Source organism: Stegostoma tigrinum, chromosome 6 (genome assembly GCF_030684315.1).
Source record: "Stegostoma tigrinum isolate sSteTig4 chromosome 6, sSteTig4.hap1, whole genome shotgun sequence".
NCBI lineage: Eukaryota > Metazoa > Chordata > Chondrichthyes > Orectolobiformes > Stegostomatidae > Stegostoma > Stegostoma tigrinum.
This window is the reverse complement of record NC_081359.1, coordinates 37,111,036-37,133,624: the sequence shown is the minus strand read 5'-3', so window position 1 is coordinate 37,133,624 and position 22,589 is coordinate 37,111,036. Positions and strand designations below refer to the sequence as shown.

General features: G+C 37.4%; 1 long non-coding RNA gene across 1 annotated transcript in view; it reads right to left on the bottom strand.

Annotated features, from left to right (window-relative positions):
- Positions 1-22,057, bottom strand: part of LOC125453047 (uncharacterized) — a 53,418-nt gene extending 31,361 nt beyond the window's left edge. The window contains exons 1-2 of the long non-coding RNA XR_007247673.1: positions 21,970-22,057; positions 8,067-8,139 (exon numbers count right to left, since the gene is read on the bottom strand). This is a non-coding gene — a long non-coding RNA (uncharacterized LOC125453047). The remainder of the gene's footprint in view (positions 1-8,066; positions 8,140-21,969) is intronic.
- Between the last annotated feature and the right edge of the window lie 532 nt (positions 22,058-22,589).

Here is a 22,589-nt window from a genome sequence, read left to right as displayed (position 1 = left end):
GATTAACTCTATAAGGATGCTGTTTTATGTTTGGTGCATCTCCTAGACTAACATATGAGCACCCAAAACTGCTTATCCTATTCACTTATATCATTTTTTTGATTCTATAATATCTTCTCTCAGTCACTTTGATAGGCTTTTGTAAGATCAGACTTAATCCACTTAATTTTTATGCACTCGAAATGTTCCAATCTGATTGCTAGAGGGTCACCTTTGAATTTTCAATTTTTGATTCATTCTCACATTTCTATTTCAGTTTCCACTTCTTTCACTGTCATAAATATACTTTCGACTAACTATTTTGCTAATCATAATACCTTTTTAAAATGTGAAGACAGAAAACTGGCTGATTCGTTCTCCTGTCTGGAGTACTCACTATGTCATTGAATTTCTTGTTGATTTGATGAAGACCAGTGAACCTTGCTTTCAGTCGTCCCCAGAAACAACTAACAATGAAACCACCTTTCTTCAGCCATAACTGAATGTATACCTTTTTATTTGCTGTAGTTTTGATGCTTGTTGAACACCTTCAAACTCCTTTTTAGTTCACTCACATGCTTGTGTTTGTTTTCTTTTCTGAAATTCAGAATATAGGCTGGAAATTTTGTCTTTGAGCTTTAGTTTATAACATATTTCTTTAATCAATTTAAGGTTCCTCTCAACTCGTGTCCAGATGTTAATTCAAAATGATTATATTGCACACACTTTTGAAGTATGCTTGATGGCAAATTGTAACAAAGGATTTCATTTAACCTAATCATTAGAATACCCTTGACAATGAGCTCTCATCCTGGTCTGCAAAGTTTGATGTCATCTTTCCAAAGCGACTTGTGATTGTAAGTGATCATCAAATTATGCAAATTCACTTATACTTAAACTATTCAGTACTTCTTTGAATACTTGCAACATAAAATTTGAAGATTGTACCTTTTTTGAATATCATGTACAAAATAAAACAATACTATTCACTACTACCATTGCAGTATCTCTTTTCCTAAAGTCCCTGCTTCAGGATATCATTTGGAAATCTTATAATCATTAACAAAAAAAGGTTCGATTTCTGGTTTTATGTCAGAGTCCATCACAATTCTGCTGAACCATTCTTCAAAGCTTGGCATTGGAACTGAAGTCACATGTTTAAATAAGAATTGGATTTTCTCACTGCCTGACATATACGGCATGTCTGGCACATATGATAAATCTTTATGTAGCCTGGGCTAATAAAATTTTTAAAGTATTTTAGCCTGAGATTTCCAAATATCTCGTCGACTTTCTATTGAAATTTAATGAGCCGTTTGTAAAATTTTGATGACACTGAAATGGGATGCTCAACTGATTGGCCACTGCCCATTCCTCACCACCTCCATCTCGTCATTATCTCTTTGTCATTCAAGGAATCACACTCAGCTTCAAGGAGCTCCACTTGTAATTTTAATGATGATTATAAATATATCTGTTCAATCCACCAACTCCTCAACTCTTTAAATAAGAAAATTATAAAGAAGCTTCCTACCAGTTAAACTAAACAACTCTTACAGAAAATTATTGAAGAGGTTCTGAAGAAGGTCACGGGACCTGAAATGTTAACTCTGCTTCTCTCCACAGAAGCTGCCAGACCTGCTGAATTTCTCCAGCAATTTCTGTCTTTATTTCTGATTTTCAGAATCTGCAATTCTTTATTTTATCTTGGACACTTTTCCCAGAAATCAAAGATGCCATGATGCAAACAGAGATAAAACATATTGGCACTTTATGTGTTTAAATAAAAGACATATTTCAAGATTATTGGGTCAAGTCCTAGAACTCCCTTCCTAATGGCACTGCAGGTGTCTCTGCAAAACAAGAACTGCAACAGGTCAAGAATGCAGTGCTCCAACATCTTCATTAGGACATCTGGGATGGACAATAAATGAAAACCCAGCTAATTCTGCCCACATTTAATGAACAAATGATGAAGAAGATTAATAAAGGCTCGATGGCCACAGCTACCTTTTTAGCTTTCTTTAGAGAATGGATTGGCTGTGACAGACATAGCTGTATAGTTTGGTTACATTCATGAATGTCAATAGGACATTTGTCACCATAATAGATTTAAACTTCAGATGAGGAAAACAAACATCTTGATCAACGAGGCCCCAGTTTGGAAAGAGATGGATGCGGACAATAGAAAGTGGAGCAACAAAACTACTGAGATTATAGGAGTCATTATTGATACAAAAGGGGATACAAACAATACATCAGCTTTCCTAACAAATCAAGCATGGTTCAACAGCGTAAGGCAAAACTATATCAAAGCTTCATTATCATATTAACATTTGTTGTCCCACTGTCATTTCTCAATGTTCAAGGATACACCTTGCTTCACCTAGAGAATTTTTTTTTAAATCAATTGTTTGTTTTTTTCCTCAAAGTATGACTGTGGTATAATGATCACAATTCCTGCCACCACTGACTCTATAAGAAGTAGGCAAAGGACTATGGCTTGCAAAGGTGAAAGATTCAAAAGTTGAATGGGACAAAATAAATGGAGTTTGAAAGGATTTCACTGAACAGTTATTGTACTTCAACTGACAGATGTCTTGCAGGAGGAAGTCGCAGGATTGAACACAGTTGCAATTTTGGGAAGAGTATTTGTTGATTAGAAGGCAGGATGTTAGAATTTGGAGTTTGCAAAATGCTCGGGGAAAAGGCAGTATGTGTAGTCCTTTAAAAGATGAGGTGCTTTTTCTATGCTTAGAAATTCAAAAAGGATGTCTGTGGGCAGCAGCTTGTGGGTTTGCAGGTGCATAGAGCATTTGAATTGAAACATTTCTATCACAATACTGTACAGTTAGTAGAGCAAGTAACAGTTTTGTTTTGTTATCAAGAGAAAATGCTTTGAATTTAGCCAATTAACTTAAGCTAGGCACTCAGATACTAAAGACCAATTAAATTTAAACCTGATGGTTTTGACAACATAGGACCAATCCTATAGTAAGAAATATTGATATCTCATCAAGGATACAAAATCAGGGCAGTTGGGCAAAGACAGGCAAATTAACTGCCACTTGCCAGAGTTAACAGCTCTCAGCTCAAAAGAAGATCTGCCTTTTTCAGAAAGATTGCCTTTTTCTCATCTTCTGATTGTCATTTCAATTTTTTAAATTGTGAAAATGCTTCCACTAATAATGACTAAATTCCACTAATAATGACTAAATGGTTCTTAATCGTTCAAGAAAGACACCTTCCCCACTCTATCTGTCCAGAAGCAAAATGTAGTTTGTAGTTTACATGAAGGTGGCTTCCTCCGACTAACAGCTTGCATTCCTGCCAATCCTGTTTTCATCTGACGATTGGTAAAATATGGATCAAAAGAGTAAGGAAGCCAGAAGCACTGATGCCTAATACTGAGAATTTATCATTCCAATGTCTGAGAGAACCTGCATCCTTGTCGCCAAAGCACCCTCCAAAAAACACATGTGCATCATAAAAGGATAGTAATCATATTTAGATGGCAGTCACCACCCTCCAAAATATCTTCTACTGTTTAAGTCCAGCCAGCTCAACCTGATGTTCATCATTGGCTTATGTAGGTACTGGAAGATAGCCACTTATAGATTCTAACCTCAGCTGCCTCAGCTGATGTCAGGAAAAAGTTGGAAACAGACATTGCCTATCATTTCTCAGGCTTAAATGCTTCTGCAGTCAATATCCTTGTGGCTGTATCTGCATCCCAAAACTTTCTCATTAGGATGGACGCTTCTTTTTCATTTCTGACAGTTCCAGCATTCTTCCTTTAAGCTATAGCTGCAGGCTGATTGAAATTGATCAACCTGTCAGATTTTATTTGCTGAAATTGACACGCCATCCACAGAAACACAGTCGCTGCTGGCAGATTGCCCAATTAATTTAAATGAGCAATCCAAGCAGGCAGATACCCCTCTCTGACATTTTTTTTATTCCGAGTAGGCAAGGCAAAATAAATGCCCTGCTCACTATCTGCCACACTTCGACTTACGCTTGAGATGAAAATGAAACGTTTTCCAAGTCTGTACTAACATTGTTTCTGACCTTGAAACAGGAAGACATAGCAGGAACTGAGCAATGCAGTTAGTTCTAATTCAATCACATTTTAGCACTGTACAAAATCATTCCTTTGGGTCTTGTTCCTGTGATGCTACTGTGACTGTTAGGCCACTGGAAGCTGTTAACAAAACTCTTAGGCATATACCATATATAGGGCAAATGACTTAAAATTGTTTATATATTTATTAGAATTAGATTTACAATATCCTTTATTGTCATGTGTACTTCAGTGAAGAAGTGCAGGGTACAGTGAAAAGTTTTACAGTGTCACCTCATTTGGCGCCTCGTACCTTGGTACCAAACACCTAAGTACAAATCTTAGATACAAAAGAGAAATAACAGGAAAGGTAGTTGTATTACGTTACAGCTTTTAAAGATAAATTATGAATAAGGCATAGTTAAAGGGTTGGCTATGATAAAAAATAAGTTCAAATAAACATTACATTGCAACAGCTTAGCACAGGGGCTTCCACGGATAGTCTGACCACCTGTGCCAGACCCTAGTCCAACAACTGATCCCCTTCAACCCTGCTCCAAACCTCCAGCCTGTTCTGTACCGGCTCTCAGCTGCTCCAAGGTAAATTCTGAGGAAGGATCATTGGACCTGAAATGTTAACTCTGATTTTTTTCTTCACAGTTGCTGCCAGATTTGTTGAGCTATTCCAGCAACGTCTGTTTCTGTTCCTGATTTACAGCACCCAAGTTCTTTCACATTCTATTTAAGTACCAGATTAATGCATCACGTGGACACATAGAATCCCTACAGTGCAGAAACAGGCCCTTTGGCCCAACAAATCCACACCTTTGAAGCATCCCACCCAAATCCATTTCTTTGTAACCCAACTAAGCTGGGCATCCATGAACACTATGGGTAATTTAGCGTGGTTAATCCACCTAACTTGCACATCTTTGGACTGTGAGAGGAAACGCACGCAGACACGGGGAGAATGTGCAAACTCCTCACAGACGGTCGCCCGAGGTTGGAATTGAACCCAGGTCCCTGGCGCTGTGATGCAGCAACACTAACCACTGAGCTACCGTAACAATTTGCAAACAGTATTACGTCAAAAAAATTCACAGAAACCTATTCAACTGTTTCCTTTCTGCTTATTCATGTACATACATAACCTTGATCAGATTATAGCAAGTACACTATACTTATTGTATGTTCACTTCAGTTTGAAGAAATTAAAGTAACACATCAACCTCAAAGTCTTTAAAAATGCCTTCTGTCCTCACTGCATATAGGCAAACAATAATACAATTCCACAAATTAAAATTATGTGAGACCATTTTTAAGCCAATTCTAAGCCTCAAATTTCATGGGCAGATGATCAACTTGAAAATTTAAACAAATTTAAAGCCTGGGAAGTGGATTGAGTAATATTGCCCCAGAAAAACAAAGCAAACCATACGAACATTTCTATTGCTTTTAGAAAAAGAACAAATATATGTAGGTGTTAGTATATAAAAGAACACCATCATTATTAGCTATGTTGCTATCCTATCATCACCATGTTGGTCTTCATGCAGCCGATGCATGGATCAAACTTCTCAAGACTTGTAGTCATGCCTTGAAGCAAGCCCCTGTATCTTCAGACAACAAGTCAATGTGGTTGTGAAATCCTGTTCTATCAACTAGTGGTTTAGTCATAATGTACAACCTCCATGACCTTCTTCACAATGAAATCACGAAGATAAGAGGTAAACAAATGTACAGCATTGTCAAATGCGCCTGTAATGATATTTAAGGAATCCATGGTGCCTGTGTTGGTCATGGCACAACAGCCTGTGTTGCAATGTAAGACTTTGAAGATATTAATATAGCACTCCAGGATGTTGTATGGTCTCTAATAACAAAGTGTGAAGCTGGATGAACACAGCAGGCCAAGAAGCATCTCAGGAGCACAAAAGCTGATGTTTCGGGCCTAGACCCTTCATCAGAGAGGGTGCTCCTGAAATGCTGCTTGGCCTGCTGTGTTCATCCAGCTTCACACTTTGTTATCTTGGATTCTCCAGCATCTGCAGTTCTCATTATCTCTGTTGTATTGTCTCTGTTCACTAGAGTGATAGCTGATAGATGCTGTTCAATGTCATTTGAAACCAATGGAGTTGATAACACATGGCTTTTGATAATGCAGGCCCACTTCATAACATTGCCTTTCCAGAAACCTTTCCATTTCTCACAAAGTAACATCTCCCAGGAAGGGTGATGGGCACATCAGCATTCACCCATGAATTGGCAAATGTGCATCAGTCCTCACATTCAGTAGCTCCACCTAATCTAGCCCTCCGCCACCATCAATCTGGCAATAAATCTGTGACTGATATGTCCATAAATTGCAGTTTATGCCAATGAGACAAGGAATAGAACAGTGGAGTTGTCACATAAGTTGGATATCTTTCTTTGCATTGAATCAGGGATCTTGTGCATCATATTAAGTAACAGCATCACCACTGACAATAGTGCAGGACAAGACCGTTTACAAATACTAAAGCAAGGACAAGGGAACAATTGAGAATGGGAGAACACTTATTCTGCCTCCAGAGTGTACGCCTGCTAGACTGTTAAATAGGAACAGAAAGTAGAGCCAGCCAGAGGTGGCTTAGTAAAGTATATTTAAAGAGGGTCTTCCACAGCATATCTCTGTCTGGCCTGGAACAAAAGGAAAAGATGCTAATGAAAAGATACTGCTGCCCATTGTCAGGTACAGAATTAGAAGAATTATAGTTAAGTCTGTCTCAGTATATTTATTTGGAACTGGGTGCAACCACATGTCCTGCACATACGTGTGTCAGATCTTCAAGTTTAGCTTTCACTGATTCCCAACCCTTAATCTTTGATATGAATTAAGGTTATTGTTGGGATTTCTGCTCATTACAGAGTGACAATAGAGTTCTATTACAATGATTGACTCAGCTATTGACAGAAAATTAAAATCTGACTGCTACATAATCCTTTTGTTAGGTTTGGCCAAGTAATGAAAGACACTATTGGCAAAATATTCATCTCCCAATTGAGGTGAGAATGAGATCAGAAAATCTGAAATCTTGAAGACTTTGATAGAGAATAAAACAGATTTTCTCTCCTTCTTGACCTCATGCTTTTTTTTTGTGCAGTTGGAAAGGTCCCAGGGTGGGGTCATGTCAGTGAGAACTGTAGGATATTTGAATTTCTCTTCCTACTTGTTATTTTCACACAAACATCACAATATACAGTAGATTAGGTTGTCTGCGCTTTCGACACTTCAACCAGATTCAACCCAAGCTCGGTTTACACTAGTACTATATTTGTGAGACAAACAAAAGGGTCAGTGTTGACTTGCAATTCAATGCCATTTTATTCACAAAAGAAAGATGTAATATGAGCAGTATAGCCAATCATTACCTGAAACCCTGCTCTTTTGTGATAAATATCCTGATTCTTATATTAATTAGTTCATCAATTGCAACATTAAGTCTTTGTCAACATCCTTATCCTGCACATCCTTGGCGAAGTTGAATGTTCACTCAGGGAATAGCTGCCAGGTGCCCCCTCTTATTCCTTCTGCTGCATCCTTCCAGAAGATTCTCTGGCTCTGAGCCAAATGATGCTCCGAGTCAAGGCCATCATGTCAAGTGAAATCCCCAGAGAAGGATACTACCCCGTCTCTATATTTGGCCATAGGAACCCAGGGCACAAGCAAGGCTGCTCAGCACACTCCAATAGACAAGGCAGTCTCATTTTCCAAACAAGTCTAGGCTGGACCTTGTCTGCCTTTTTCTTGTGTGCATACTTTATGCTTGATCTGTCCTAAAAGTCTCATTGTGCCTGGCTGCTCAAAGGTTGCCCATTCTGTTTGCAGGCCTAGCTCAGGACCTCTTTGGCTCTCTGGCCAAACCATTCAACCCATTGATCCAATATTACCATTAAAGAATATTGTGGCTGATCTGAATGTACTCTTAAATCTACATTCCATCTGTCCTGATAATACCTTTTTGCTTAACAAGAATATAGTTACCTGTGCCTTAAAAATATTCAAGGACTCTATTTCCATCATCCTTTCGGAAAGGAAGCACCAAAGACACATGTCCCTGTGAAAGAAGCAAAAGTTGGTTTACCAAATGTTTGTCTTAAGCTGCATGCTAACACACACATCCTCTCCAAGTTTCTGTGCACGGCAAATGGCATCAGCAAGTCAATTGTGGCTTTGATTTCCACTTCCATGTATTTCTGCCTTTCACCGGACTTGGACGTTCACACAAATGGTAAGAAAATTAGAGGAAATGCTGGTCTCATCTTTCTTTAAAGGGCAAGCCACCCTCATGCTCACCCTCATTTTTTTTAAAAAACAGTGATCCCTAGTTTGAGGTTCTCCGATAAGTGGAAACTTCCTCTCTACATTTACATTGGCGAGACACCCCCCCTGCCCAGATCTTCTATGTCTTGACAACCATCAATGTTCACTTTGTAACTTACTGTCCTATTTTTGTGTCAATAGTAAATTCAGTGGCCATGCCTTCCATCCCTTTTTCTAAGTCATTTATATAAATTGTAAACAGCTGAGCAAACAGAACTGATCCCTGTGGCTCACTATTTATTTCAACATTCTACCCTGAAAAATATTTATTTATCCAGACCAATATGTTATCTTATACCATGAGCTTTTATTTTCTACATCAATCTTTGATGTGCCAAATGCCTTCTGGAAAACTAAATACAGTGCTACCATTAGTTCTCCCAACCCATAAGAAGTATTATCTCCTTAAAGATCTCCAAGAGATGGGGGAAATCATTTTTGACCATTTACATAACCATCTTGTCTCTGTCTGATTACTTTGAACTCATTCAAGTGCCCTGCTATTGCCTCTTAAATAATAGCTGTTCTGATGTGAGCTTTGGAGACCCTGAAAACAAACTAAGTTGATTGGGCTCTTGGGACAAATCAGCCGAGAGGTTTGGAATGTTCTGACAGGTAAGTGGTAAATAGTATGACAACTTAAAATGTCATCATTGGATGTTTTTTAAATATGTTATGTGCTATGTTCTATGTTTTACCTACAATGATTTACCACTGTATCTGCTATAAAAAGATAAGTTCACCATAATATTGTTAATTATGTATTTAGATGTATCAGAGTATTATTTTTGCATGCAAAAGTGAAGAAAACATTTTTGGGATCATAAATATAGTGACAGGATGTGACATAAAACAGTCATTTTTATTAAAAAAAAATCTCTCAGCTGCCTGTCACTTCGGGAAAGATAAAGGCTTCTACACCTGAATAGTTTTGATCAACAGGATATCTGGTGTAACTTAGAAAACAAAATGCTATTGTCTTCAATTTTAATCAAAACTGTTGTTTTGATTCCTCGGGCTTTATATTAACAGCTATAAAATTGATAAATGACTCATCTCAGCAGGGGGATGCCTTTACATTTTAATTGATAATTTTGAAAACTTATCAAGGGCTTATATCACATTAATGTAGTAAGTGAATCAGTGCTTATATTTGTGCCAGGATGCTCACTTAAAGAAATTGTTCTTACAGCATTTAAGAACAAACGTTTTATTGGCTTAAATGATATCTTGATTAGATTTTTGTAGTTTTTTTTAACTGTCTCCTTCAAAAATATCCTTCTAACAAATATTGGATGCATGTCCATGCAGAATTAATGCAGGGAGGTGAAATGGAGGGGTATTGAGCAGAATGAAATATTGTAGAAAGGGAACATATCAGTGATTCAGTGAAAAACATATGGGAGATGACAGTCATGTGACGGTTTGGCAGAGGTGACAGTGAGTATAAAAATGATGCTTGGCGATGGCCTGTTGTCTCCAAAAGCTGAGCTGAAACTTCTAACCAATCACTGCACACTCTTCCTGCATTGCATCACAACTTTCAAAACCCATATCATCCCTGCTCACAGATCTCAATGATTAAAGCGAGAAGTGGGGAGTGATGTTCAAAGACAGAACCATATTTTGAAGAAATACAGTTGTTTATCTCATGTTTTCCCAACCCTAAATAAAAATCCAGTTCTCAATGTCCCTAAGCAGTAAACATATGGAAAAATAATTACAAATATTTATTTAGCGGATGGTGCTTGAGTATTACTGAAAAAAGGTAGACATTTTATCAAAATATTTTGCTTGGTGCTCATCAGGACAATTCATAACAGTATCAGTGTAAGAGGAAACAACATGTTTATTTTGATAATATATTACTTATGTAATATAAAATATCTTTCTGTAAATCTCCTGATGAAATGCGAGACAAGAAAGCTTTGATAAATTTGTCTTGTTTCAGCAAATCGCGAACTACATTACCTTCTACTGTCTTCAGGAGAAAAACAACCCTCATCAATTTTTACTTTGCAACTTGCTATGAAGAATTCAAAATGTTTATTGGCCTACAATCACACATACTATCCATGAAAATTCACTATGACGTGACAAGTTGACAAGTGTTATTGTGAACAACATTCCCAAAAGTTACCAATATCCCAGAAAATACCAGCTGCTTACGTACTTATCACGTACACTGTGATTAATCATCCAGAGCTCTACTGTTTCACTTATCCCAGGTTGATGGAGCTATCTTATTTCACACAGAGGCTACAAAAGAAGACCAATAATATGAATCCTGCAACACATATTCAACATCTCTATTGAATCTAAACAACCTTTATTTCATTTTGCCTTCAATGAAGAATTTTGAAGTGTTTTCATTGTTGTAATGTGGACTGCAACATCCAATTTGCACACAATCCTACAAACAATAGTGTGATAATTGATGTGAAGAAGATTCACTGGACTCAAAAAGTAATCTCTGCTTACTCTCCATAAGTGCTATTAAACCTGTTGAGTCTCTCCAGCAACTTTTTTTTATGCTTGTTGGTCTGGTTTGTTATTTTGATTAAGAGATAAATATAACCAGGATACTTGGGATGACTTAACTGAATTCAAGTAGTGCCAATATCATTATCAACATTCATCTAAATGGGCTGACAGAGTTTTTGTTTAAGGTCTCATCTGAAAAGCAATCTTGACAATTCAGCACTCCTTTAGCATTGCACTGAAGAGTCAGCTTAAGTTTCTGCAGGCAGATCATAGTGTTGATAGACAAATTTTGGATGATGCGATGGCTAGGACATTTCTCAATCTGTTCCTGTTCCACTATCAAAGGTTCACTGTACCAGTTGCAGAGAAATTCCATATCCAGTTACTTGTCTGATGAAGCTGTGGCGGGACTGTGAGAACAGGTCCAAGAAAACCCTTCTTCTTAAACATGGACAGTGGTTGCATGCAGACCATTCAGAGCAATGCAAAAAGTAAATCTAAATCCAAAGTATTTAATTTCTGATAGATGGCTGGAGGTAAATGAAGGGAATAGTGATTCTATGGGTGGATCATAGAATAGATCTAAATGAATGAAGGAAGTCAAGAAAAGACAATTAGACAGGCATCAGAAATTTACTTAGACATGGAAGACTTCTAATTTCTACAGATACATGAGGCAGACAATGCACATGTTTGCATCCATTTTCTGCTGCTAGGTTTTCCAGGAACAGGTCACAATCTGGACCATGAGGCTTTAGTAGAATGATTCTGCATCAGGTAGAGCTGATCAGGAGACACCACTAATCTTATTACTTGCCACAGGCATGTTGGAAAGATTTGCAAGCTGACAATGTTTGGCCACATTATAAATGCATCTTCTTTGACCACCAAGCCCTGGCATGGAGACTTGCAAGTAAAGATTCTGGCTGAGAGGTACTCAAAGCCACACATGACCTTCCTCTCCAGAAATTGTAGCTATGATATTGAAACAATTTTTTTAAGAGTTTGAACTGTTGCTATTGCACTGAAATGACTAAGAAACTCTTCCCACTCTTACGTGGTCATCTAAATAAATTACAAATTGAAGACAATGCAAAGATCCACATGGGAGAATTTTTATATAATGTCATGTCACTGTCAATTTAAAATGATTTTATGAACAAACTATTCATATCAGAGCAAATTTGAAAGAGTCCTTGTGCTATTAGACAAAAACATTAAATAACAGAGTCAGAAATAACTGAGTCAGAAAATTTTAAAATATGTTTGAAAACTTTTAACAACTTTTATCTGAGACAAATGGGGACAAGTTTGTTAGACACAATTCGATTTATTCATCGTCTTTGTCAATTCTGTGGTTAAGTAGTATGGCAGACCGCCTGCACTTTGTTAAAGTTTCCCAAATTGCTACACATACCATTGATGCTTTTAATAGGATCAGTCTATGTGATTACTGACTAGGTAATGAAGATGATAGCTTTACCTTCTATTTAATTCTCAATAAGCCCTAAAGAAATTATTGTCAAGATGAACAATAATATTGCTTAAAAGCTGTTATTTCTAATTACCTGTATTTCAGATTAAACATTTACTCAAATTTTCACCCAACAGATTCTGCATGACATGGTTGAGAGCCTTGAGCATCTTCTAATTAAATGGTAGCATTTGAATTTAAAGGCGCTTGAATTTCAATTTTGTTTATTGCATAATTGCTAAGTTTCTTACATAATATGAGATGTAGTCCACAGTTGCTAAATGTTACTTAATGATGGCATGAGCATTAATCTACCAATGAATTAACAACTGTGCCAGTTAATGTCACGGTGTTCAAAAAGCTTACAAAATGACATTTCAAAAGTGTTTCATTGCTGAACGGCGTTTTGCAGGGGTCAGTTTGGGATCACGCCTATTCCTGTTATGCATTAACAATATTGGTGAAAGAACTGAAGGCATTGTTATTAAGTTTGCAGATAACAGAAAGTTAGGTGGAAGGCAGGTAGTGTTGAGGAAGTGGGGTGATTGCAGAAGGACTTGACCAAGCCAGGTGAGTGGCAAAGAATTAGAAGATGGAATATTATGTGGGATTGTGTGAGATTGGAATAATAGAGGTGTAGACTTTTTTTTAAATGGGAACAGGCTTCAGAAACCTACATGACATGAAATTTACTGATCCTTGTTCAGAATTCTCTTGAGGTTAACATGTAGGTTCATTTAGCAGTGAGGAAGACAAATGCAATGTCAGCATTCATTTCATGAGCTTTAATCAGACCGCATTTGGAATATTGTGAGTAATTTCGGGCCCCATATCCAAGAAAGATTGCTCTGGTGTTGGAGCGGTTCCAGAAGAGATGCACAAGAATGATTCCAGAGATGAAGAGTTTGACATTAGAAGAATGGTTGAATAGTCTGGTTCCATACTCGATCACGCTTTGAAAGTTATGGGGAGATCTCGTTGAAATTTACAGAATACTGAGAGGCCAGGATAGAGTGGATGTAAGGAAAATATTTCCATTAGTAGGAGAGACTAAAGCTTGAAGAAATAGCCTCAGAGTCGGGGGATGACCTTTTAGAGCTCAGACGAGGAGGAATTTCTTCAGCCAGATGATAATGAATCCATGGAATCCATTGCTGCAGAAGGCTGTGGAGGCCAAATCATGAGTGTCTTTAAGTCAGAGAAAGAGAGGCTGTTGAGTAGTATGGGGATCAAGAGTTATGGGGTGAAGGTAGGCGAACAAGATTGAGAAGTATATCAGCCATGATTGTATGATGGAGCAGACTCAAAGGGCCGGATCGTCTAATTCTATTCTTACATCTTATAATCTTAAAACAGCCCTGGAGTTGTGAAAGGGACTGTATTAATATAAGCCTTTATTCTCTTTAGGTTCAGTTTACAATTGAATGTATCTTCCCAGCATAACATTTTCAGATAATATGTCAAGTTGTTCCCAAAACATATCAGCCTCATCTTAGTTTGATGAAAGTTCTGCCCCAAATCAGTAAAATTTAATCAAATCAGCTCCTCCCTGAAAATTTGCCAGTCAATCTGATTTAAATCCAAAATAGCTCTGACCAGCAAGATTTCAAAATCCAGTATTTCATTTGCTCCCTGAGGCAATCTAGTTTTACCCTCTGGGCACTGTGAAATGTGCTCTGAATTGCCTTAAGCCTTCTAATCATGATGGAACTATCAAGCCACAGGTTATGTGAATGTTAATTCTAACACATCATATAGAAAACTGTATTGGGAATTCCAACGTATAGTCTATCTCAGTTAAAGGGTACCCAGATGAATCTTTCCTAATCTAGTCAATACTGCTTTTCATGTGTAGAGTTTCATGTAGGATGCCTAAATTAGTCAATGTTTGATGGTCCTGAACAATGTTCTGAAAAATTTAGATTGTTGACTAATGAACAACAGGGCTACTTGCAAAAGAAGTGAAATATATCTAAATCTTATCAAGTTGCAACATTAATTTCTAAGTTAAACTTAGAAATGCAATAACTAGCAGGTATTTTCACTCTTCAATGCTGCCTATCATGCCAGTACAACTTAAGATAAACTATTACTTAAAACCAACCAACAGAATTTAAATAATTGTGGGCTTAAAATTCTGTGAGGGCTTTGCAAATCTCCAGCCATAGCCCTGCATGGAGAATGGATAAAATGATCAGGGAAATTAACGTCTAAAAATGGCCACTTAAGTCATTTACCTGGAATTCTGCTGGTCTGCTCTTCAACCAGTCTTCTAGCTATTGGGATAACACTGCATTGGAGCAATACGTAAAATAAAACAACCTGCAATGTTGTTCACAATGGTTGCTTGATGGTGACTTCCTTTTCAGGATTGTGGCCAAGATAACCCTGTGATGGTTGTAATAGTGATATGGTAAACACAGCCAAGCTTCTCCAAAAAAGAAAATATCAGACCTGCTGTATCTAAAAATAATTACATTTATGTAGCATCTTTCATTACTATCAAATGTCCTATTATGTCTTATGGTGATAAATTAATTTAGAAGTGTAGTCACTGTACAATGTAGGAAACATGATAGCCAATTTGTGCATAGCAAACTCCAAGAGAATTTTTATCACAGCACTTTTACACTGCAGAAGGAGGATATTTGGCCCATTGTGTCCGCACCAGCTCTGTGAAGGAGACGCTCACTTACTGCCATTTCCCAATTTCTCACTGTGACCCCCAGTGTCTCCCTTTTTACTTTTCACATATTATGTTGAACTTCCTTCGAAAGCTTCAGTTGAACAATTAGCAGTATGATAACAGAAAGGTCATCTGATTATATGGTATTGATTGAGAAGTAGATATTGTCCACTTCTTGTTGCACCTCTCCATCTCCCAGAATGCTGCCATTCAGATAGCAATTTGTCTTTGCATTCTTGCTAGCAATATGCTAACAAATCTCACATTTAACCACTCTATATTTTGTCTGCCATGTATTCGCTCACTCATTCAAACTTTTCCAAATCACTTTGAAGTCTATCTGCATCATCCTCACAACTCACCCACATTCTCAGTTTCATGTCATCTGCAAATCTGGAGATATTACATTCAGTTGCCTCACCTAAATCATTAATGTGTATTGTGGATATATGTGGTCCAAGCACAGATCCCTGTGGTACCCTACTAGTCATTACCTGCCACCCAATGCAAAAAGACCGATTTATTCCTAGATGGTAAGAACTGCCGATACTGGAGTCAGAGGTAACATAGTGTGGAGCTGGAGGGACACAGAATGGTCTGAAGAGGGATCCTGACCCGCAACGTCAACTTTCCTGCTCCTCTGATGCTGTCAGGCTTGCTGTGTTCCTCCAGTTCTACACTGTGTTATCCCATTTATTCCTACTCTTGGTTTTCTGTCTGTTAACCAGCTTTGTATCAATGTCAGTACTTGACCTCTAATCCCATCTGCTTTAGTTTACATGCTAATCTCTTATTAACCCAAGGGCCTAATCAAGTGTACGAAGAACTCTGTGGCAAGCAAGGGAAGAGATTGTTGGGCCTCTTGAATTTCTATCATTGATAGCCACAGATAAGCTGCTGGAAAACTGGAGGTTGGCTAACATTGGCTAAATATTTAAAAAAGGAGGTAAGGAAAAGCCAGGGAACTATTGATCGGTGAGCCTGATATCAATGGGAGGCAAGTTGTTGAAGGAAGTCCTGAGGGACAGGATTTACTTGGAAAAGCAAGGACTGATTAGGAATAGTCAACATAGTTTTGTTCATGGGAAATTGTTTCTCACTAACTTTATTGAGCTTTTTGAAGAAATAATGAAGAGGATTGATGAAGACAAAGTGGTAGATATGATCTGTATGGATTTCATAAGGCATTCCACCAGGTTCCTCATGGTAGACTGGTTAGCAAGGTTAGTTCACATGGAATACAGGGAGAACTAGATATTTGGATACTGAACAGGCTCAAAGGGAGAAGAGAGAGGGTAGTGGTGGAGGGTTGCTTTTAGGCTGGGGGCTGATGACCAGCGGTGTGCCACAAGGATCAGTGCTGGATTTGCTGCTTTTTGACATTTGTATAAATGATTTGGATGTGAACATACGAGGTTGGTTAGTAAGTCAGCAAATGACACTAAAATTGGAGATGTGGTGGACAGCAAAGAAGGCTACCTCAGAATACAATGGGATCTTGATCAGATGGGCCAATTGGCCAAGGATTAGTAGGTGGAGTTTAATTTAGCTAAATATGAGGAGCTGCATTTTGGAAAGGTAAATCAGGGCAGGACTTATACGCTTAATGGTAACGTTCTTGGAAGTGTTGTTGAACAAAGAGACCTTGAGTGCAGGTTCATTGTTCCTTGAAAGTGAAGTCACAAGTTGAAAGGATGGTAAAGAAAGCATTTGATATGCTTGCTTTTATTGATTAGTGCACTGAGTATAGGAGTTGTGAGGCCATTTTGCAGCTGTACTGGACATTGGTTCAGCCACTTTTGGAGTATTTTACGCTACTCTGATCTCCCTGTTGTTGGAAGGAAGTTGCAAAACTAGAAACATCTCAGAAAAGATTTGTGTGGATGTTTCCAGAGTTGGAGGGTTTGAGCTACAGGGAGAGGCTGAATAGGCTGCAGTTATTTTCCCTGGAATGTTGGAGGTTGCGGGGGTGACGTTATAGAAGTTTATAAAGTCATGATGATCATGGATAGGGTATATAGACATGGCTTTTCCCTGGGGTGAGGGTGTCCAAAACCAGAGGGCATAGGCTTAATGTGAGTGGACAAATATATAAAAGAGATGTAAGGGGAAATATATAAAAGGGACCTAAGGGAAAACATTTTCATGCAGAAGGTGATGAGTTTATGCAATGAACTGCCAGAGGAATTGGTGATGACTGATATGATTACAACACTTAAAAGGCATCTGGATGGGTATCTATATCGGAAGAACTTAGAGGGATTTGGGCCAAATACTGTCAAATAGCACTAGATGTATACAGGATGCCCGATCAGCAAGCATAAGTTGGACTGAACAGTCTGTTTTGTTACTGTGTGTCTTTAGAACCCTGTGACTCTGTAACTCAACTAGTTGCATTCTTGAAAAATTCCAGTAGATTTGTCAAGTATGATTTCCTTTTCATAAATCCATGCTTAATCTTTCCAATCTTATCACTGTTTTCCAAGTGCTCTGCTATTGCATCTTTTGTAACGGACTATGGCACTTTCCCTACTACAGATGTCAGGCTAACCAATCTATAATTCCTTGTTTGTTTTTCACCTTTTATTTTAAAGAGTGTGGTTACATTCACAATACTTTTTATCTACAGGAACTGTTCCAGAGCCCATAGTTTCTTTAAAGTTGACAATCAATACATCCACTATTTCTAAGGCCAGTTCTTTACGTATTCTGGGACATACATTATCAATCAATCAATTTCCCAAAGCCATTGTCTGATAATACAAATTATCTTAAGTTCTTGTCTTACTAGGCCCTCTGTTCCTATCCATTTCTGGATATTATTTTTACTCTCCTTTGTGAAGAATAAAACAATGCATGCAATTATTTATTTCTGATGAAGGGCCTAGTCCTAAGACATCAGCTTTTGTGCTCCTAAGATGCTGCTTGGTCTGCTGTGTTCATCCAACTCTACACTTAGTTTTCATGCATTTAATTGTTCTGTCATCTCTTTGTTCCTCATTGAACTTCCCCTGTTCCTGATTGCAAGGCCTCCGTTTGTCTTCACTAATCTCTTCTTTCCTCATATTTCTGAAGTTTTTACAATCAGTTTGTATGTTCCTTTTATTCTGACAAATTCATAAAATTTATTTCACTGAAAATCTAATTGAGGTCCTTTTTCATTATGTAATTGAAAAATGGACAGAGATTTTTTTTTGCCAAGGAGAATGGTCCACTAACAGCTGCAGAAGCCAGGTTTTGGCTACAGGTCAGAACATATGTTGATAGGCTTGACAGCTGAAACATTTTGGTTAAAAACCAAAAGAACTACAGACGCTGCAAATCAGGAACAAAAGCAAAGTTGCTGGAAAAGCTCGGCAAGCCTGGCAGCATCTGTGAAGGAGAAAACAGAGTTAACGTTTCAGGTCACGTGACCCTTCCTCAGAACTCATTTTGGTTAAAACTTTGGAAGAATTCTTATAGTTGGACAAAAAAAGAGCATTGAGATTTGGCAAAAAAAACTGTGAAGTAGGAAGATTGGATAACTACGGAACTAAACTTACAGAATACTTCCAGAGAATTTCATTTAAAAATACTAATAGGGAGCATTGGAAAACATCTGTTTTGATGGAGAATGAAGAATATTAATGGAGCTTAGGATAAGTAGTAGCAATGATATTTCCGAGGATCAAGTTCTGCATTTATACATGTATTCTCATATGTGAATCCACCTTATTTTAATCCAGACTGCTATTTAGTACTATAGGCGAAGCTCATAAGTATTCACTGGTGAATTGTGATGTGCAGATGAACTCTTATATAGCATAGTGATCGTATATTTTATAATTTGAACTAAAGTTTCCTCCTATATATCAATGTATGGCACTTCTTTGAGCTTACAATCATAAGAATAAATGCACTCATTTAAACTTAAAAGTTACACTGTAATCATTGCTCAACACCTTCTGTCTAATATTCTTTTGTAAATAGAATACCTAGCCAATAAGTTAATCAAGAGCAACACACTTATGTCTAACCACAAGAAAGGGAGGAAACAGCAAAATTTACATCAGAACAGCAGTCAATCATACAATTTTGCATTCCTAGAAAAGACAGGAAAAAGAACAAAAGAGAAATGGACACAAAATCATAAAAAAAGGACAAAAGAGATATGAACACGGTCCTGCATTTAGAGTACACCACCACTGTTCTTCCACTCAATCCCAATGATTTATGCACCTGGCTCAAAATGATTTTAAGTTCTAGATTTCCCACAAGAGGAAATATCCTCTCCACATCTGAGCAATCAAACCATTTAGGATTTTAAATGTTTTAATCTAGTTGCCTTTGACTTTCAAAATTCCAGGGGATACAATCTTAGCTTGTCTAGCCTTTCCTCATTACCCAACAAGCCACTTCTAGGTTTTATCTCGTAAAGTTGTTGATTGCCTCCAAAGCACTTGTATTCTTCCTTAAATGATGTGACTAAAACTATGCACAGATGCAGTCTCATCAGTGACATTATGATTGAAGTATAATCTCCTTACTTTTGTATTCAACTCCCCTCTTATCAAATAATACCATTCAATTAACTTTCTTAGTTATTTGTTGCACATGCATACTAACTGTTTTTGATTCATGTACAAGGGCAGCCAAAACCCTTGGCATCTTAGAACCTCACAACCTCTCAGCATTTAGATAATATTCTTCCTTTTATTCCCTGCCAAAGTTGACAATGTATTGTTCAAATCTGTTGCTGATTGTTGTTAATGCCAGTATCTGCCATTGCTGTCACTTTACTGTCAAATTAAGAACAAGGTTAATTATCTACATGTGTAACAAACAATAATCTATCTTGCTGCCTGAAGAGCTACCACTGTCTTTCAAGATAGTGGGATGATTCACAATGATTCCTTTGATTGATTATCATTAGAAGTTATAAATGGATGCCAAATAGAAATGGTTAGATGCTAACTTGTTGGAGATGGTCATTGCCTGGTCATTCTGTGGCATGAATGTTACTTGCCATGTGAATTACCAAGCCTTAATGTTGTACAGGAATTACTTCAAATGAACTGCTTCAGAGTCTAAGGAGTTGCAAATGGTCACTGTGCAATCATCATCAAACATTCCCAATTGTGATCTTGCAATGAATGGCTGAAGACGGTCGATGCTTGGACACAATCCTGAGGAATTTCTACTGCAGAGTCCTGGAGCTGAAATGATTGGTGTCTAACAACTGCAAACATCTTCTTTTGTGTTAGATATTTCTCCAATATTTGATGAGTATCCCCCCACCCCTGAATTTTGTTGCATTCAATTTTCTTAGAGATGCTTGAAATTACACTTGATAAAATTCCACCCTGATATCACAAGTAGTCACTTTCTCCTAATCTTTTAAGTTCAACTGTCAAACATTTCTTGAGTGCTCCATAGACTTCAAAACTGCATAACGTTGACTTTGGGGACAGTTCACAATCACAGTTACTTTTTATGAGTTGTCAATAATTTGTATCAATTTTGTAACAACTGATTGAATTTGTCAAGCAACAGTTGAGATGTAACGCATTAGTGTCCTGGTTCAAGAAACAATTATTGCCATGGCAGCTGAGACCGCTTCAGTGATCCTGAAGCTGTTCTGCAGAATGGAGGATCAGCTGAGGGATTTTTGAAGTGAAGAAGGCTTTTGTGGAAACAGATTTTGTCCCTCCCTTGGATTGATATAGGATATCTCCAAGTATACTCTCAAGAAATGTTCCCCGATACCCTCATTCATTTGAAGTAATGCCTCTCACATGCCTCTCCCTACCTATTCCAGTTGATATATTCTATTTTGGAGACTGGCCATTTTTGTTGCGTCAATCACTTGTTTTAACCTTCTCAGCCAATGACTTTTGGCAGCTATTCATGAAGCTAGGATGTTAGTTGTCAACTTTCCCACCTTCAACTGAAAATTAGCTTGCATTCACACTTAGGAAAAAAAATCCTATTTTTCAAAATACTGCATTGATGATAGAGTTGTGTGGCAGCTGATAAATCTTTGGCATTAGGTATAATCTCTGTCATCCTTATAAATTCTCCTTTATTTTCATATATTAGAAATATGTTTATGTTTGCTGAAGACTAGTTACTGTTGTAACCCTCAGACTGCACAGAAAATGCTAAATTCAAAATGCTCAAATAATTTGAGTTTTAAGGAGGACCCTAATTTTCAACAATAATGCAACGATTTTTATGCCAAATAGACATCAGTGCTATGAGAATAAAGCATTATATTATCAATTCATAGCATATTATTAGCTTTTTCTTCAGAATACAGGGAGAATCAAATATAAGAAAAGTCACTTTGTGGTGTTGACTATTGCTGAAAGACATTTACTTGAAGCTTTTCACTCGTTGGGACAATTATTAAATATTGTTTTTTTGTTTGTATTAGCTATAGAATTCTGAAAAAAGGTCACTAGACCCTAAACATTAACTCTGATTTCTCTCCACAGATACTGCCAGACAGCAATTTCTGTTTTTATTTTTGATTCCAGCATCCCCAGCTCTTTCCATTTCTAAATATTGGTGTTCTTGTAAAATGTCCACAGGAATGCAAGATGAAAATCTTCAAAAGAATCAAGTAATTAAAATAATTTGTCTGGAGGAGCACAACCAATTGGGCAACCGCTACACTTGTCTAAGAACCAACATAGATACAGAATCCTTACAAAAATTATGATCACATAATGAAAAAAAAATACATAGTTATTAAGGGGGTCAGTTGATGCATTGTAGAGGTCTAACATTGACATTCCCTCTGAGTTTTCTTGGATACTGGAAGACACAAAAGCAGTCCCATGTCACCATGTGTGCCATATCAAAACAGTGATGTTTTTTTAAAATAGCCTGTGTAGACAAAACGAGGCTGTTTTTAAAACTGTCAGGAAATTACTTACAGACAATCATGTTGGAAGTATTTAGAAGACACTGCAGGGTCTCATTCACTGTTTGCAACATATTTCTGAAGTTTCCATTGTTTTTCCACTGATACCACAGTGAATGACTTGAAGGATGAATACCACTGTTTTACACTCAGAAATTGGTGAAGGCCAACCTCAGGTAATCACATGTCTGAAGATGTGTGGGACCTGGCTCACACTGATGAACAAGAAGAAATAGAGAAAAAGAGAAGTCGAGCCATTAAAACTTTGTCTTTCTTTGAAAGTTTTTGTAATGCACTTTGTAATTCAGATTGATTTTGCAAACTTTGGGAGCAGTTTATTAATAAATATGTGCACACACATACTTTAAATTGTTGTTCAATGAGAAGTGTCAAGCAATAAGATGATTGAACAGTTTCTTGTTTCATAATCCAGATACAAACGGAGAGCACATGAAGCATGAAACATCACAGTACACATCCTGGACATTAGTGGATGTAAAAATAATTTGTTGCTCATGGAATCGAAAAATCACAGAGACACAATCATGTCTCTGCATTTTATTGTTCTCCAAGCTGACTTCAGGGACTTTTGTCATGGGACAATTTGACATGGGAATGTATTGTCTTCTCAGA